Source organism: Schistocerca cancellata, chromosome 5 (assembly GCF_023864275.1).
Source record: "Schistocerca cancellata isolate TAMUIC-IGC-003103 chromosome 5, iqSchCanc2.1, whole genome shotgun sequence".
NCBI classification, from domain to species: domain Eukaryota; kingdom Metazoa; phylum Arthropoda; class Insecta; order Orthoptera; family Acrididae; genus Schistocerca; species Schistocerca cancellata.
Genome location: NC_064630.1, coordinates 191,425,151 through 191,444,716, shown reverse-complemented (window position 1 = coordinate 191,444,716; position 19,566 = coordinate 191,425,151). Strand labels below are relative to the sequence as shown.

Below are 19,566 nucleotides of genomic sequence, written 5' to 3'. Positions count from 1 at the left end.
AACCGGCCGCTATAGGTTAATATTGACAGTTTTAGAATTCATTTGGCCAGCTATCTGTGACGTAATTACGCGCTCACGTATCTGGAATATCGACTTCGTGCTCGTGACAATACTATTTCTCACACTTGTCAACTCACAGCGACGGCCAGTCTCCGTGATGTTGTGGAAGGTTAGGTCCATTCGTCCGGTAAGGGTGGCCTTTACTGCATGTGGCGCCGCCCTGTAACAGTGCCCCGAACTGTACGGGGACGACTAGCGTCGCGACGCAAACGGTGGCGGCGCTAGCGTCAGCGCCACTGCGTAGTTCGCAGCGCCGCCGTTGAACGTCGTCGCAGTGGTGCGTCCAAAGCAGGGGAAACCTCGAATACACCAAATTAGTGCAGTCCTGAGACAGTACGTGTACGATCGGTCTTATTAATACGTTCAGAAAAGGGAACCATGGGAATAAGCATCTATAGAGAAGTTGTGCTGGAAAAAGATCAGGTTACTAAAGAAGACAGATTACAAGCACGGGCTGCAAGTATGTCAAGGCATATTTTTTTATATTTTCCTCAGTTTTATTAAATTACTTCATATGAATGTTGATATAGTTCCTAGGGCAAGGATTTTTGTTGCTCGAACTGAGTAAATTCTCGGAGAGTAATCATCTCACTGTCAGTGGGAACAGTGGGCATAGATGATGGTACTATCTCCTTCTTCCCAACTAATTGCTGTGTTTCGTCAAATTGCTACCGCAGACAGGAATGACAGTATTATAAAGTCTAAATACACTGGTGTAACACTCTTGTAAAGCGACTTTTTGGTCACGGCTACGTGATCTATCACAGAAATGTTTCGTTGATAAATGTGGACACAGTTTCGTTATTTGCTAATCGATTCAGGGATCTGCACAGCCCGTCCAGTCAACTGTTTAACACGCGTGCGAACAACAGCAGTTTCCTCACACCATCAAACAGATTTTGCTCAAATTGCGCAGATGTTTATTCACCTAAATTTATTCTAGCGGAGAACATCGGTTTTCCTACACCTTTTGAGAAATGAAGACACTACAACACCCGGCACTCATTTACGTCATGTTTCAAAGTATTGTTATAAGATGTGCCTCGACAATATTGTTATCAAAGAATGAAAACTGAATAAATCTAGAGTTGCATTACGCACACACAAGATTAAAAATTTCGACCGTGACAGGACTCGAACCTGCAATCTTCGGATCCGAAGTCCGACGCCTTATCCGTTAGGCCACACGGTCAGCATGGCTAGGATAACCAAACTTACGGTATTGATACGGTACATAGAATGTTTATGAATGAAAATACAAAAACTGAATTTTTTGTTAGTCTTTATTTACGTTGGTTACTGATTTTCGATCCAAAAGGAATAAATTAAGCCATTTCTTATAACAAAATGTCAAAACAGTATCTCATTGTGTTGCTTCTGTACATTAACTTCCTCTTCATGATAACAACTAATGTGTTTTACATTTTTTATAATGACGAACAATAAATGACCTCGATTAAGTTTAGAAGAGCATTAATTTGCAACATTGTGTAGTAGCGCACAATACAGAAATACGAACCAGAGTAATTTTTAGTTGGTCTCAGAGTATCTACAGTTTCCTCGAAATAAATGAAGGCGAATCTTCTGCGGCGAGCTGTTTTACAGCAGCGAATTGTTCAGCGCCCGTTTCCGCTTTTCTACCCCGCGACCTTGAAGTGTGACGTCACCGTAGGCTTGCCTGCGGATGCTGAGTGAACAAGCGCGATGTGTGAATCAGCAACCGGGACAGTTACAAGCGACTACCGTTGTTTGTAAACAGCGGAGCGACTGCCAGTAGTAGGTCAGCGTCCTGCACGCCCCGCTGCTCACCTTATCTGGGCAGATAACAGGCGACTGTCCGGCGACGCACGTCGTGCGCTGCATTCCGCTACATGGCCGCGTTTACTCGAGGTGTTAGCGCTGTTTGGTCGGCACACATGTAATGGGTTACGCGAACAGAATCAGGTGAAAGTTGGTTGCTCGGCAAAACATTGGTGCCTCAAACTGCAAATGGGAGCGGTGTACCTAACTGTCTGTATCATTACACATGGTTCACAGCTTAGTAGTCTAAAAAAAGTGTTTATTTTGTATCACTCGTAGCGTCGTACGACGCAGATATTTTTGCTGATAATGTTAATTTTACAAATATCATGTGTCTGTGCTGAAAAGTGCTGTACTGGTGAAAGTATTTGATCGGTTGACACTTTTATCGGCATTCATACAATAGGCAGACAACCAATGAAGAGAGTTTGATAAAGCATTTCATTGAGTTAATTTGGAACTCCACATATGACGATGTCATGATGTACGCAACGGCCACATATTCACACAGAGATAAGTAATCATAGATTCCATTTTAAAATTGCAGTCAGAAGGTGCTCGCCACAAAAATTTCAGAAGTTCTGACAGATAATGATCGCTACGTCTAAACTAGTTACGGAAATAAGAAACAACCTCTAATAGCCTAGCGTGGTGATTTCACCTTCAAAATATGTTTCATGAAAGCTGTAACGCGCGATGTTAAGACGGATCTCATTAGAGTTAAGTAGGGGACGTACTGGTAGAGTCGTGATGCATAATGGATTCCAATTATTCCCAATTCCAGTCAGGTGTTTTGTCCGGTTGTCATGAGCATTGGCACTTCGGAGAACAGAGTTGGTAATGTTGACGGGACAAGTTGAAAAAACCTGTTTCTTCGGCGGGCTGGTGTAGCCATGCTCATGCTAGAACTGGAAACTAGATGTTAATGGAGATAAACTGATAATTATGACCGTATCAAAAGCAAAAACGCAGTGCCGTTAACAATGTACTTGGTTAGCATATAACCTGCAGAAACTCACCTCGCTGAAGTGTTAATTAGTCGCAACAAACGTCAGTCATGCCATACAGACTCTACATCGAAATATCCAGAAAAACATCAACAGTCATTTAAGATGCGCTGCCTGATGGGCACAGTCTCCCTTAAAAGCTTCTTTGGGGGTGCACTGCATCCAGCGCCACGCGTCATAAGGAAGGGCAGTTTGTGATTATACTGAGCATCCCTTCCATTCCCAAACTTGGTGTCCCGTTGCGTACTGTAATGGAGCAGGGTCTCGTATGTTCAGTGTTTCGAAAGATAATGCAGTGAGTTTTCTTTCGGAGCGTTGGTTTGAAACGTGTCCAACTTGGCACATTGAAACAGTCCTTCCCTCATACCGAACATGTGCCGCGGCTGAATTTTCATTGCGATCGATGGCATTTGCAGTACGTAATATTCCATTTCGTCAGGGGTGTCTGCGACTGGGGGGAATCCAGGAGGCAGAAATCGATGATAGACGTGCTACTTCGCCTCTTCCGTCACGGGACCTATGGATTGCATAAACGTAGTCGCCCGATTTTGCTGTTCCAACTTAGTCGTGCATTCCTTTTACATATTATTAGCTGGGAACAAACTGAGTTTTCACTTCTCGAATCACCACTCCACAGATTCCGAGTAGGTGACTCCCATTACATCTCCTTACGCACGCCAGCAGGTGCTTGAAATTTCTGTCAGCTTCCATACACTGGTTTCTCTGTTCTGCGACTTCCGTACGAAATGTGGTTGGTGGTTTCGTAACTAATGCGAGACACTATTACATAGTTTCAGATCTGTACACATTAACAGCTACTTCGAAAAAAAAAAACATACAAGCATGTTTCTGATGACTGCTATTTTTTCTAGTCACTGCTAAAAGACATTGCTACGTATTCCCACGATTAATACCATTGGCTTGAATTCGTTTTCTCGTATCTCTAAAAGCTCACAAATATCGGTGCCAATCTTCCTGCCGGCCGGAGTGACCGAGCGGTTCTAGGCGCTGCAGTCTGGAACCGCGCGACCGCTGCGGTCGCAGGTTCGAATCCTGCCTCGGGCATGGATGTGTGTGATGTCCCTAGGTTAGTTAGGTTTAAGTAGTTCTAAGTTCTAGGGGACTGATGACCACAGAAGTTAAGTCCCATAGTGCTCAGAGCCATTTGAACCATTTTGAACCAATCTTCCTCATATTTTTGTTTTGTGAGAACATTTTAAGGTGAACGTTGCCGTCGCTTTGAAGTTATTGCGTTCCTCCTAGCGTTGGTGATGGCGTTACAATCTACTTTTCATGTGGGATACGTAGCGCCGGATAACGAATGAAAAGTAAACGGTGAAACCCATTACACAGCTCTCAGAATATATGGTCACAAAGGTATTATCTTGCCACTACAAATAGGTGCGGGGAACTCTTTAAAAGCCATGAAGGTTAGATATTGTTTTCAACGGCTTTCCACAAACTGTGATCAGTTGAAAATAGTTCAAGTCGGTACCGTTGCTTGCATGGTATCAGCCTTGATAAATTATAACTCACTCAGTGTACAGCGTCAAAATAGCAGTGTGTGCACATATGAACATTATTCTGAAAGTTTCTGCAAATTTCGCATTCATTTATTTTCCTGAAAAAACTTCGTTCCCACTAAGTCAACTACGTTGCGGAAGACAGTACAAATGCTCAAGACAAATGCAGAGGTGATTACTTTGGCGAGGACCCGGACGATTTCTTTTCGCGTCCTTCCGCAATTCGAGCTTGTGTTCAGTGTGTAACGACCACTTCACCGATGGAACGCTGTCTTCTGATCTTAACTTACTTTCGTTCGTGTCACAAGCTCTAATAGAGCTTTCCATAGATTTAGCAAGAGAAACAAGGCTAAATATGAAACCACGCGATTGTTTCAACTTGGTCCGTCTGGTTATTAAACCGGAAAATCTGCGTATTAAATGATGAAGAAAGCTTCCAGAACATGATTTTTTGTCGCAGAAGCGGAAACATTGTCTCGAAACGTGTAGGACGCAGTCTGAGAGGTCGCATGCACAGCACAATGGCAGGGTCGTCGTTTTTTTGTTCCTCTTGATGAGGTAGCCGGAGAGCGCGGAGCTGGTAGTTGCGCGTTCTAAAGCGGCGTCAAGTAATTGCCGCGTCCCGAGTGGGACTGGCTAGTCTTCATTAAACCTGGAGAGCAGAGTCGGGCTGGAGGCGTAACCGTCTCTCGGCTAGGGAAAGAACGGTCAACTCATTCCTGTGGAGGGCATAGCGCTGCCATCTCCTGGCGAGGGGTAGAGCTACTGGTGCTGTAAGCTGCCACCGCGCGGCGCTGCGGTGCGCGTTTGTGGAGGACGAACGGTCCGAGGTTTCGGTTTCAGTTCACAGGTACCGCAAACATGATCACGCAGGCCGCCTGCGCGGATGGATGCGGACGGGGAAGAACAAAAGTAGTCTTCAGGAACACGAAGTATGAAAACAACGGTAGTCAGGCTAAAAGTTGACGGTTTCCCACCCAATTCGAATGAACGTGCAAACAGGTCTTCGACGAAGTAGTACTCCGGCAAAGGGTTTTCCAAACTGTGTGAATAAGTGTTCCGCAAGAACTATCATAAGAAGGCGCTTTTTCCCAACATTTGACGATACTAATTAGTTCTTAAAATTTTGTTATGATTTATGTGTTATTAGTTATGATTCAAAATGGAAGTAAACACTGAATATAACCTTTTTTGATTTTTTAAGAATTCTATTAACCTTCAAAATAGGCAAGGTGTTCCTTCAAATTACCAGGATTCTGAGCGTGTTTCGTGAGAGGAAAAATTTGGGAACTACAGCTCTAATTCATAATTTCAAACATGCTTCTTGGTCAAATAACTGTGTGTCCATTTGACTCAAGATCAGCTTCTTAAACGGAAACACCTGTGTAATTATTGTAGTCCACAAAAACAACATGGTCTTGCAGAAACGAAAGCGAAGTTTTGGATAAAAGAAATTATTTCTATTACAGCTCACGAGGTACAGGACTCGTCTTGTTAACTTCTTTTCGGTAGTCTCGTGTGTTCAGGAATTATCATCGGGCATTTAATCTAATAGAAAATGAAACGAAATCAGGAGCTAGTAAACACGTAATGCCAGTCGCTCGGTAGCTAGATGGGTAAATGACAGACTACCAAGGTCGCGGTATCGATCCACAGTTGGTCCTAGAACATTTTCTGTCACTTATTGTTCCTTTAACCTCTGGCAGTGAGCCGATAATGTGAAAAATACCATTTTGTACGGTTCGTAGTTCACGTTAAGCTACAGTTCCCCCTTCGCCCTCCCCGTGTAATTGGCTGAGTCAGTCAGTTCAAGGGCGCTAGGAAGGCCAAGACATCCCACATTCATTAGGCACAGCGGGTTTCAAACCAACTTTGGGGTTGAGGCTAGCATTACCTTAACCAAAAGATTAGTAGTAAATAAAGATCACGCCAATTACTACGAAGTAATGGTCAATTCATAAAAATAATACTTAATGAGAGAAAATTTACCGGCAGTGCGTTATGGACTGTGTTCCAAAAGCAGAGATTTTTTTAAAAACTGTTTAGTAGAGAAGATCCTCAGTTACAGCACACAGTGTACGCAGTTATATTACTAAGACCCTTATTTTATATTTACCAAAAATCAGTTTTGTTATAGTGTTAATAATTCTTCGATTTTTGTAGGCCTGAGGGCCTTAAAGAAATGTAGAGCTGAAATTATGTCAGCGGATGGATGCGAGACTCAGCCGACTCTTTTCTGTTACGTCAATACAGAGGGGTGCATCATCTACAAGCAGACGTAAATTCCTGGTGGCAGTCTAGCATGCAGTTGGCTGATCGGCCACGGCTAACAGACCAAGCTCTGCACGTAAGAGATAGTGGCGACCTCTTTCTGCCCACTGGCGTCTATTCTCTATCGAAAATTGAACGTCGTTACCACAACAAAATCCAAATTCGAAAACCCGTATCGTCAAAGAAGTAACAGTGGACAGACAGGGTTGTCTTCTGGACGGAGAGTGATGCTATGTAAACAAACCAACCCCGAATATTCCAGAATATGCAAACATTACAAACATAAACAACTTCTAGAACCTTCTGCGAATGATACATACCAAATAACAAATATTCGCCGGTAACAGGATCAGCAGCATGCCAGCTAGCGACGCTATCCGCTCCTCTACATAGCATGCAGCATAACTCACGGCTGTGTGAAGCTCAGGTAGTTCTGTCTCCTAATCCTCTGATGACGTCACTCTTTCTGTACCGATACTTTGTTTCGGAATCAGGGGGCCATTAGGGATCCTAGTGAAAGAGTGCTGTAACTTTCGATAACGCTTGGTATGTTTAAAGCGTGACCCTGTACTGCACCAAGAGCTAGTTGTCACAAAAACTGCCTTTTGCCTCAGATTGCAAAACGTTTTCTGCTATTGGACCTCGCTTTGATTGTAGTATTCAGCTAGATCCAACAACAAAAGCTGTGCATGTTCAAAAGCAAATGTACTGTCCCCGTTCCAACTACAGCGGGGTCCTAAAAGCACTTACAAACATTGGCAACCGGCCGGGCTGTACTGCCACCACCTTCACTATCTGCCCATTCTTCCTCTCATTTAGTTGTGGCGGATGAAACTGACTCGTCAGAAAAAAGCTTGTTCCATTCACCTACTGCAAATTGCTCTGAGCGCAGTGCTTTCGCCAACGACGCTGAAAGGCGACAATCAACTTCAGGGAAGAAGCTGATCCTAATGTACACATGAGTAAGGTGAGAAGTAAAAATTTGTTACTAATTTTGCTACTTCAACATTAACTAGAAGAAATGGTGATTAAGTATGTGTTTCAGCAATGTACCAATGGCAGAGTTGAACAAAAAATGAGACAGTTACGTCTGATGTTTGATATTACACTGATCACTGTTCTATGCAGTCGATAAGTTCACGTCCGTCTACACACACACTCTGCAGGCCACCGCATCGTGCAAGACGGAGAGTACCTGGTACCGCCATTAGTCATAACTTTTCCCGTTCCACTCGCAAATCGGGCGAGAAAGAAACGATTGTCTATAAGTCTCGGTATGAGCCCAGATTTTTCTTACCTTCATGGTCCTTTCCCTAAATTTACGTTCGTGACAGTAAAATCGTTCAGCTGCAAATGCCGAGTCTCTAAATTTTCTCGATGCTGTTTCACGAAAAGAAAGTCGAATTCTATTAAGATACTCAAGTTTGAGTTCGCGAAGTATGACCATAATACTTGCGTGCTGATCAGACCGATCAGTAGCAAATCTAGGTACACGCCTTTGAATTGCTTCGATGTTTCCCTTTAATTCGACATGGTGGGGATCCCAAACACGCGAGCAGTACTCAAGAAGAGAAGAGTCTGACATTTGCCTTCCCTACTACCGTCCTTACGTGCGCGGTCAATTTCATATCGCTCTGAACGTTACGCTTAGATCTTAAATCGAGTGGCTGTGTTAAACATCACACTGCTAATGCTATGTTCGAATTATGGGATCGTACGCCACAGCGTCATCAGCAAACAGCCGTAAATTGCTGCTTACCTTGCACGTCAATCATTTATGTATACAGAGCGGCTCTATCATCCTTCCCGGGTCATTCCTGACGATACCCTTGTCTTTGATGAACACTCGCCCTCGAGGACGACGTACTGGGTTGTATTACTCAAGAAGCCTTCCAGCTGCTCACGTATCTGGGAACCTAAATCATATGCTCGGACCTTCAACAGTATGCGGTAGCGCCAGTGCCAAATGCTTTTTAGAAGTCTAAGAATATCGAATCTGCCTGCTGCCCCTCATCCATGGTTTGCAGGATGTGGAATGTGATGTGAGCTAAGGGATAGCTGAGTTTAACGTGAGCGATGCTTTCTAAATTGTACTAGTATGTGCACAGCAGCTTTTCTGCCTCCAGGAAATTGGTTGTTTTCGTACTGAGAATATGTCTAAGAATTCCGCAGCAAGCCGATGTTGTTAAGGATAGCACTCCTCTTACATACGGGAATCACCTGCACTTGTTCCCAGCCGCTTGGGACTTTATGCTAGGCAAGATATTAACGATGACTGCAAGCTTAGTAAGAGACCAATGCTATAGAGTACTCTCTACGCCAGGGATGCTGGTAGAGCAGAGACTTATTATTTATACCATAAGGCGTGCGGTAGGAACGACCTCCTGAGCTGTCCACTCTTCCTGAAAAAAGAGTGTCTCTCACTGAAATGTAATTTGCATATCCAGTGGCAGATTCAGTTTGTATGCAAACTCAAAAATCGTTTGATACGGGTTGTGGCTCACTTCGAATAATATTCCGAAAATAGATGAAACTAAGTGTTCCCAGCGTTTAGAGACCACTGTAGTCTTGTATGCTCAGAGGGCTGCTTTCTGGGAGGGGGGGGGGGGCAGAGGAATTTTCCGAATCTTGGTTTAATTATTTATAATAATTAGCAAAATGCGAATAGCTACAAATGCTGGTCGAGCCGTTACTTTGAATTTGTTGCCACGTCTTCCTCACGACGCAGATACATTAGTCCGTCCCGCCCTTTCACAGACTAGCCGTCACTCAGAAACCCCAACCTCTGAGTCGTGAGACGAGGTTTTGCTGGCCGGAGCAAATCCTAACTTTCACCCTGCTTATATTGGCCACGCGTGCCTTTTCCTGCCGGCAGATGCATACCTCCGTAACGAAACCGACGAGAGAGGCTCACTCGTCCTCAGCCGTTTGCACTTCCTGGTTGGAGTCGGTTCGTGATATTCAATAGCGCAGAAGTTGTCCCTATTCAAATGTCCTTGTGCGTGCTTACTGTTCTTAGCAGCTGCCGTGGATCCCACAGCTCGTGTTAGTGCTGTTTCGGATTCGCTGTAATGCAACCGCAATTATTTCGTTCGTGTTTTCATTGAAATGCAAAGGATTTCATCTAAATCAGCAGACGCGGTGGACTAACTTTGCTTTCGTAAAAGTGCTTTGTACTGTTCCTGCCTGGGATTTACTCAATTCTCAGGGCTAATAACAGTTTTGACGAATCTCTCATTGCACTCTGATCAGAGACTTGGGCGAATTCTCAAAATGCTAGTTTACGTCGCAATTACGTGTTTCTTTTCGCCTGTCCTACAGCAAGACTGTTTGTACAGGCTAGCTCCCATTTCCATCTGTTTTTAACAATATATGCAAATTTTCATCAGATTTTTTCGACTTGAAGTCCGTCGAATTCCCCTGTTGCCTCGTAGAACTGCACTGAAGAGCCAAAGAAACTGGTACACTTGCCCAGCATCGTGTAGGGCCCCCGATAAAACGCAGAAGTGCCGCAACACGACGTGGCATGTACTCGACTAATGTCTGAAGAAGTGCTGAAGGGAACTGGCACCATGAATCCTACTGGGTGTGTTTAATCATATATCGTAAGCTTTATGTAAACTGAATGGGGTATACACAACGCCAAACATAAATTAACGAGTTTTTTTGTGGCGAGGGTAATGTTTTGATGCATCTATATGAAACAAAAGAAGAAATACGCTCTTCAATTTATTAAATCCTGTATACTCACCTTCTTGTTTCTCTAAGTGGTAGCGTGCGGACATATGCTTGGATCCGTCGCACCAGCATTGTTAAAAAATGTGTATCACAACGGTGTTGAAGGTGTTATAAAAAGTTATTACAAAGGTAAAATTAATTCGCATATGTGAGACGTGCATCCCTGTCTGTGCATTATTTCGCCTGCCGCCGAGATCCTGATCCGGAGGTTCGGAGCAGACAAGAGGAATTTGCGCCAGCAGCGGAGGAGCGATTCTGTATAGGCATTGTTAAACCAAGACTACGCATAATGGAATTAATGTAAAGCAGTACGTAATGCACATTATGAATATTGACCTTGAGTGTATTGATATTGAAGGTCTGTTGATATTGGTATCAGTCACTCACCCAGGATTGTGTACAGATCCATAAATTACCTTCCATTTTCTTTCAACTATTCCTTACAATCAATTTTTCCACTTATTCAAGCAGCAATTATTAATCACTTTTCATTATCTCGTCACCCACACATCACTATTCAAGAGATGTCTATAAATCAGTTGGGGGCTGGGTGGAGAACTCTGCTGAATAGCACGTTGCAAGGCATCCTAGATATGCTCGATACAGTAATCTTGGTGGCCAGCGGAAGTGTTCCTGGAGCCACTCTATAGCTATTCTGGACGTGTGTAGTGTCGCATTGTCCTGCTGGAATTGCCCAAGTCCGTTCGAATGCACAACGGACATGAATGGATGCAGGTGATCAGACGGGATGCTCACGTACGTGTCACCTGTCAGAGTCGTATCTAGATGTCTGAGGAGTCCCATATCACTCCAACTGCACATGCCCCATACCATTACAGCTTGAACGGTCCCCTGCTGACATGCAGGGTGCATGGATTCATAAGGTTGTCTCCATACCCGTACACGTCCATCCGCTCGACACAATTTGAAACGAGACTCGTTTCCTGTCATCAACAGTCTAATGTTGTACAGTTTTGTGTCGTGCAGTCATCAAGGGTACACGAGTGGGCCTTCAGCTGCGAAAGCCCATATCGTTGATGTTTCGTTCAATGGTTCGCACCCTGACACTTGGTGATGGCCCCACATTGAAATCTGCAGCAATTTGCGGAAGGGTTGCATTTCTGTCACGTTGAACGATTCTCTTCAGTCGTCGTTGGTCCCCTTCTTGCAGGATCTTATTATGGTCGCAGCGATGTCGGAGGTTTGATGTTTTACCGGATTCCTGATATTCACGGCTTCCCCCGTAGGAGGTTCGAGTCCTCCCTCTGGCATGGGTGTATGTGTTGTCCGTGGCATAACTTAGTTTAAGTTAGATTAAGTAGTGTGTAAGCCTAGGGAGCGATGACCTCCGCAGTTTGAACCCATAGGGACTTACCACAAAGTTCCAATTTGCGCCAGCTGTAACATCACGTTCAAACTCACTTAAATCTTAATAACCTGCCATTGTAGCAGCAGGAACCGATCTAACAACTGCGCGAGACACTTGTCTTACATAGGCATTACTGACCGCAGCGCCGTATTTTGCCTGTTAACATACTCGTATCTCTGTATTTGAATACGCATACCTATACCAGTTTCCCTGGCGCTTCAGTGTGTTCCTTTAGCAATCCGAAACCCCTGCTGGCTGCGATCGAGATAGAAGTGAATTAAAAGGCAAGGCTAAGGTATATTTTAACTGGGAATCACTTATCAACCAGTTTTCATCAGTTCTATCATCGGTATCGCCACATTCTTTTAACACTGCATAGCAGCAACTACGTGTTTATTACTACGTCTCCCATGCTGGAGTCTGTCCGACGATCATACCACGGTGTTTTTAAGATCCATCCGCGTGATTGTTCATTTTAAACGCGAAATTTAAAATTTAGCTGTCTTTTCGCTGTCTTCTATTGCCAAAACAGCCTTCGAACAGCTTAGCGGTTTTACGTAGGACCAGAATTTTCTCGATTAAGGCTGGGACGAGTTTTATATACTTCCAGTACATCAAATTCTCAAATTTATTGTTACTGTCATTTTAAATAATCGTCCTCGACTTCATTGGGTGCAAGCGAATGTATTCTCGGGAGCACTCTGTTGTTTGCCGTCCGTGAATAATTAGTATATGATGTTTTTGACACTAAAGGGAGTAAGCGGTGGTAGTGAAATGATGTGTGTTGAGGAGCGCATGTTAACTGGCAAAAAAAAAAAAGCGAGCTTTGGGAGCGTGTGGTACATATGAGCTCAGAATGTGTGCACTCTGCATTTTAAGGAATGCATTTCATTTTGATGAGGGATAGAGAAACTAGAATTTGTAAGGACCTACCGTCTATTTTGGCATACATGTTGACAAGTTCTGTGTGATACCTTTGCAGGATCTTAACTTCAAGTTGATAACCCTCCGATGCTTCCGAATTTCTCTGATTTTCCAGTCATTGTTGGCCAGTCGTGAGAGATCTTATTGAACGACTTTTTGCCTGACTGTTATTGGGACGTGCTGATCAGGAATATTAACACACATTCTGCTTAGTTAAACTTCCTCAGTAGCGTTTCTCGAAAAGATAGTCTTCTTCCCAGGAAGAATTCTCATCTAAGCTCATGGATCAATTCTGTAATACACACATACTGATCGAACCGAACGTTAGCGAGTCTGACAGCACTCCAATGAATTGCTACGAGGCTTTCTCTAATCCTAACTGATGAGGATCCCAAACGCTCAGGCAGGAGGCGTAAATGGACGCACGTGTCTTACAACATTACAAGAAACTTTCTCCCACGCATTCCATTCAGTTACGTTTCTCTAAATTTAAAACAAGCTGCCATTAATCATACGTAAGAGAAATTCTCTCCAAGTCACCCTGAATCGTCTGAAAGTCACTCAACGACGACATACAGTAGACCCTAAACGATAATGCCCACCCTGTCAGTCAGATTTCATATACAAGAGCAACAGAATACGTCCTATGACACACACCGGGGGTATTCCTGGCTGTGATTTCGCCTCTGATGGATGCTCGCCATCAAGAAAAACGTACTCCGTTCTAATACGCAGAACGGCTTCCAAAATGTCACATATTTGAGAATCTATCCCGTATGCTCGGGACCTTCAACGGTGTGCATTGTAACACTGTAACAAAAGATTTTCGGAAATACAGGAATATGGGATCCATTTGTCTCCCAGCACACATGGCTCGTCAGGATATCGAGTGCAAAAGATGACGTATATTTCGTACGATCGATGCTTTTAAATTCGCGCTGATTTATAGACACAAGATTTTCCTCTCTCTAGTAAATTTATTGTATTCGTGCTTAGAACAACCTCTGTGATCGTTTAACAGGCTGAGGTTAAGAATGTTGGTCTATAATTTTGCACATCGTCTGTTGCACCACACAAATATAGTGGGGCGACCTGCGGTTTTTTCCCCACCATGCGCTTGGCACTGTTCACTCACGATAAATACGCATCTTGTTAGAAGGATACCAGTGTCGCAGCGTATTATCTGAAAAGCCAAACTGAAATTCAATCAGAACCTCTCACCTTACTTGCTTTCAACTGATTAGTTGTCATTCAGAGTGAGAGACGTTTAATTCTCTGTCGTCCATTTGAGATGATGTAACCATCATATTAAGGTTTGCATTCAATTTTGTTGTTCCTTATGTGTTGCAAATTTTGCAAATGTTACGTTGTTCCGGTGGGAAGTGTTGAAAATAAGATCGGCAATTTTGCAGTGTTAGGTACAATAACTAGAAAAATGAGATCCAAAAAAAGCAAAGGAACAATGCTGAAGATCTTAAAGACTGTGACGGCTGAAGCGAACATTTGTAGGGTGACAAATAGAAAGAGTAAACGAAATGAACACATGCGACAGACACTTAACGTTGATAGCTTAAATTACACTCTTAGATTATCGTCAAATTGCAAGTCATATAGAACGCGGAGGTGCCGTGAACGTATAACGTATAAGGTGTAAGTCTAAGAGAGCCAAGCAGAAGACAATACGAAAACATGAAGTCCACAACAACTCAAAGAGCCTAATGTACGAGGAAGGAAAAGCGCAGGCCTTACGAGTTTTCAAGAAGGGTCGTAGGACAGATGGACGTAATTATAGACCTGTATTTCTGACACCAGTCTCTTACTTCACTTTTTCGCGGCCGGAAACCAGGTCACAATCATTCAGCCCAGTGTAGGGTCACGGCCGAGGCCTCTTTCTTGTCCAGCTAGTCGTCAGGGTTGCACCTATAAGGGCAGTTTGGGCAGGCGAGCGGATACTCCATATTCTGCCCAGCTTCACAGTCACACTTATCATCCGTGGTTCCAACACCGCACCTAATCATATTTGTCTTTACTGGGGTCACCCCTGTCCTTATTCGGTTCAGTATCCTCCATTTTTTCCAGCATGTGCTGAATCTGCTGGGCACTTCCTGTGCAGTTGGGTAATCAGTTGGTGGTTCTTCTATTATCGTGGCTAAGAACCTTTTACGGGATTTCAAACGCCCGGGTTTGCACTCACTGCCAAAAAGGGGATGCCAATCGTCAATAGTTCGTCTGAGCCTCTCTGTGAATTCATGTTATGTTCTCCGAGAGTTGGGATTCGCAAACCCGACAGCTCTATATAGTTTTGGTATGGAAGTAGGTTTCATGCATCCCGTTGTTAATCGAATGTTTCATTAAGAGTTATGTCGACCTCCTTTGCATGGGTTGATCTGGACCATACTGGGCAGGCATATTCGGCTGTAGAGTAGCATAAAGCTTGTGCGGTGGTTCTTAATATGGAAGGTTTAACACCCCATTTGTTGTTAGGTTGTTTCCGCAGAATATTATTTCTGGCAGTTACGTCTTTTCGCAATAGTGCCTGTGCGTTAGAGATCTGTCGAGAACCACGCGCAGGTAAGTTGGTTTGTCGGCATGCTGCAGTGTGGTATTATTCCAAGAGACGTTGAGTTTACGGTTAGCTTGCCAAGATCGAAGGTGAGAGGCGCTGACTTGTGTTTTGGACAAGTTTGGCTTAAGAAAGTTGTTTTTATAGTACTCTGACATTTCTCTAAGGGCTTTTTCCAGCTTCTGTTCTACATCATCAAAGGTCCTCCCCTGTGCTGTAATTGCCAGGTCATCCGCATACAGAAAATGATTTGTATGCTTAGACATCGCGGTTGATCGCTGGGGGGAGGAAGATCGTATGGCATTTATTGGCCGGGATATCCCCTTCGGGGTTCGGCCGCCGTATTGCAAGTCTTTTTAGTTGACGCCACTTCGGCGACTTGAGTGTCAATGATGATGGACACACAACACACAGTAACCTGCCGGGAATCGAACCCGGGCCTTCTTGCGGGGTAGGCGGTAACGCTACCGCTGCGCTGTGGAGTTGGACGTTGGTGTACAGATGAAATAGGGAGGGCGCCAGAACGCTTCCTTGGGCCAGAACATTTTTCTGGTTCCTCCATCTGCTCTTTTTCCTATTGAGGAGAACATAAAATTGCCTATTCTGTGATGATGATGATGATGATGACGACGACACAACAACATCCGGTCATCTCGAGGCAGGTGAAAATCCCTGTCCCCGCAGGGAATCCGGGACCCCGTGCTCGGGAAGCGAAAACGCTACCGCGATACCACGAGCTGCAGACTATTCTGTAATAGGAACTCGATAGTCTTAATAAGTTGATAGTCTCTTAGTTCATTATAGAGCTTCTGGAGCAGCATCCTGTGGTCAGTTGTATCAGATGCAGAGCTAAGGTCGACCAGGACTAGCCCTGTTATCTTTTTATTTTCGTATCCTTCCTCTATGTGTTCTGTTAAGCATAAAATTTGGTTAGTACATGATTTTCCAGGTCTAAAACCAGCTTGCTGAGGAATAAGAGTCTGTCATACGATTTAAAATAAGGCTCTCATACAGTTTGTAAAGATTACACAGGAGAGATATTGGGCGATAGTTCTTCGGTGAATCAGATGCCTTCCCGGGTTTCAAGAGTGCCACCATCCTTGCCTTCCTCCATATCTAAGGGATCGTACATGTTTCGCGACATTGATTGAAAAGTCGCGGGATCCGCTTTTTTGTGCCCTGTCCAAAGCCTTTGATCTTCTCCGTGCGCATGTCATCCACCCCACCTGCTTTGCCGCTTTTCATATTGCTAAGACCCTTGTTAAATTCCTTCACTGAAAAGGGTATTAAAAACCTATTAGTTTCAGATTCTAAAGTCCTATTAATTTTTACTTTCCGTTGTTTTGTTTTAGTCTTTCCATTCAGGAGCAGTTGATGAGCCACTTGATTAGGTGTTACGGCGGCAGACTGTTTGGGACCATTTCGGTCTCCGTCAAGGTTTTAATAAGATTCCAGGCTATTTCGCTGCTATGTGTCATATCCGTTCTCTCCAGGGTCTCTATCCATCTATTGTACCGAGCTTCACTTAACATTTCCATCAAAGCCGTACCACATGCTATTGTTTCTTGATTAAAGGAGTCCTTTTGGTGTAATGCCTCGTACTTGGCTAGGAGATGCCTAGAGTCATGTGACAGAAGAGAACTGGGATGTAATGCTGTCGGAATCCTCGTGGTATATGTTGTCTGGAGATTGTCTGTAGCATTCGCATAAGTGCCTGGTAGTTCTCTGGGATTGGGGCGAGGTTTACTATGGCTTTATCCAGTTCCTCTGCGAAAGTTTCCCAATTGGCTTTTTTTTAAAATTAAATCTTCTGCGAAACTGTACTGCAGTGGTCTTGACTGCTGTATACACCTGTATCCCTACTGGTCTATGCTGTATTCGAAGTATAGTTTGATATAGCCGGCCGCGGTGGTCTAGCGGTTCTAGGCGCGCAGTCCGGAACCGCGCGACTGCTACGGTCGCAGGTTCGAATCCTGCCTCGGGCATGGATGTGTGTGATGTCCTTAGGTTAGTTAGGTTTAAGTAGTTCTAAGTTCTAGGGGACTGATGACCTCAGATGTTAAGTCCCATAGTGCTCAGAGCCATTTGAACCATAGTTTGATATACTACTGTAGTACAGCAGTCTTTTATGTTTGAGCTGGTAATACAGTTGTCGGGTTTATATCCACGTTCCCATATTTTACATTTGAAGGAGGGTGGAAGTTTTGTATCAGGGAGGATACTGAGACTTCTTGTTGCTATCCATTCCTCCAATAGCTGTCCGTTCTCGTCTGTTTCACTATATCCTCAAGTGGTGGTATGGCAGTTAAAATCTCCTACAATGAATTTGCTGTTTTGGTTTGTGAAGTTTTTTGGCGGAGTGAAAGCAAATTTTTTTCCTGGAGGTTTATACACGGATGTTACTGTAAAGTTTCCAATTTCAACTGTTAGTATTTCAATATCATTGGCTGTAGATTTTGCGACAGAAGTCGCTGTCAGCTCGGCTCTAACCAATATGACACTGCCGTGTTTAGGATGTCGTGCTTCCACAGCTAGTCGCATTCCTCGTATTTAAGGTGTTTTTGCTTCTGCGGCTCTGTGGGTTTCTCGGATGCATAACATATACCATTTATGAGTCTGGCAGAGTTCCGATAAGATGTCTTGTTTGTTGTTTGTAATTCCGTCGACGTTTAGGCTTAAAATCGTCAGGATTGGCTCTGAGAAGTGCCTGTTAGTTAGCTTCTTCCAAGTTTTCCGGTGATGGAAGGATTGCCCGGTGTCGTTATCGATAACGTTTCCAGGGGACGCGGGCATGCTACAGTCTGAAGATGTTGCTATTGAATGCTCTCGCGGAGGCTCCTATCTTGTCCCGACATCAGTCTCTTGTAGAGTTGTGGATCATGTTTTATGCTTACCTATTATATTATTTCTGGAGAACAAAAAAGTTCACTGTAAAATCTAACATCGATTCTTTGTTAATTTAAAATTTTCCTGGCGAATTGAATGCTCCAAAAAATTTCGTGCTTGCAGCGGGTCGTCGTTAATTCATCGCACGATATTTCGACTGGGCACCTATCAGTCATCTTCAGGGGAGATATCGAAGACTCACGAAAACATGCTCCGTTCCGCACTATATAGCGCACCGCAAGTATTCCGCCCATGCGCCAAAATGAAGTTGACAAACGTATCATACTTCACGACGGCAGCGCCCACGCTGGTGGAACCACAGAACTCAGCTGTCCTCTGAGTTACCGCTTGCCGCAACTGTCGGCGCGTTTTGTCGTCTTCGATTAAAACAAATCGTGGAGATGATGGGGTTCCATGCACTGTCCAAATGGTAGCCACTATCACGGTGCATCAGCGCTTACACCAGGTGTAATTCCACAAATCCTTTAATAATGCAGCCCCAAAAAGACTTTGTTGTGGTCAGAATCATCGTTTCGCCATACTCAATTGAGTGTCCAGTGGAAATAAAGTATTCGCCAATAGCAAACTTGCTCGAGTGCAAAAGGTCAGTCCAACGTTGATGTCCAATGCAACTTTCTTTCACACAGCGTGTGGTCTGTCCTATGTAAGCCATACCTTACTAACACGGTACTTTGTAAATTCCGTCTTTGCGCAGTAACATGGTGTCCTTAACTGGTCCCAAAAGGTCTGTAAACTTAGTGGTGGACGGAAAATCACTTTCACCTCAAATTTACTGATAATTCTTGTATTTTAAACGAAAAAGGAAGAAAGCTAAATATCTTACCGCTTTGATCTCCTTCTTATCCACTTCCTGATTCTTGATTTTAACTGACAATGTCTTGTTAATCTGCTGAGTGAAATACCCATTTTTTTGAACGCGTTCTTTAGGTGGGCGAGCTCTTTCGGCAAACTATCTAGATTTGAGACAGAGCGAGCTCTTTGTATTAGTGTTTTTAAACACGCTCATAATTTGACGGGTGAAGACAACTTGACGCTTGTAATTCAAATAAGTATGAGCTGGCTTACGATAAAATGAATTTCCTGGAGAGCCATCATTCTTTCGTCGAACCAAGACATCCAAAGGCATACAACCATCTTTTTATATTTCTATACTGAACCAAATAACGTTATGAATGGCGTTGAGGTGGTGAAGAAACAACAGTTTATCTTCTCCATGGGGCCAAGCTATGAAAGCATCGTCACTATACCTCCGATTCGTAACATTCTTGTGAAATCCAGCCCGCTCTGTTCGTCGACGTTATCCACAGCGCCGTTGACAAAAGCGCTCAGTTAATGCTGTGTTCCTTGACATCAGGAAGACGTTTGCTCTTGTTCCACAGGGCTTCCTTGCAGATAAAACTCAGT

General features: G+C 43.9%; 1 non-coding gene across 1 annotated transcript; it reads right to left on the bottom strand.

The window, feature by feature from the left end:
• Positions 1-1,179: 1,179 nt before the first annotated feature.
• Trnar-ucg (transfer RNA arginine (anticodon UCG)) lies at positions 1,180-1,252 on the bottom strand. The gene has a single exon. It is a non-coding gene; the product is annotated as a tRNA-Arg (tRNA).
• Between the last annotated feature and the right edge of the window lie 18,314 nt (positions 1,253-19,566).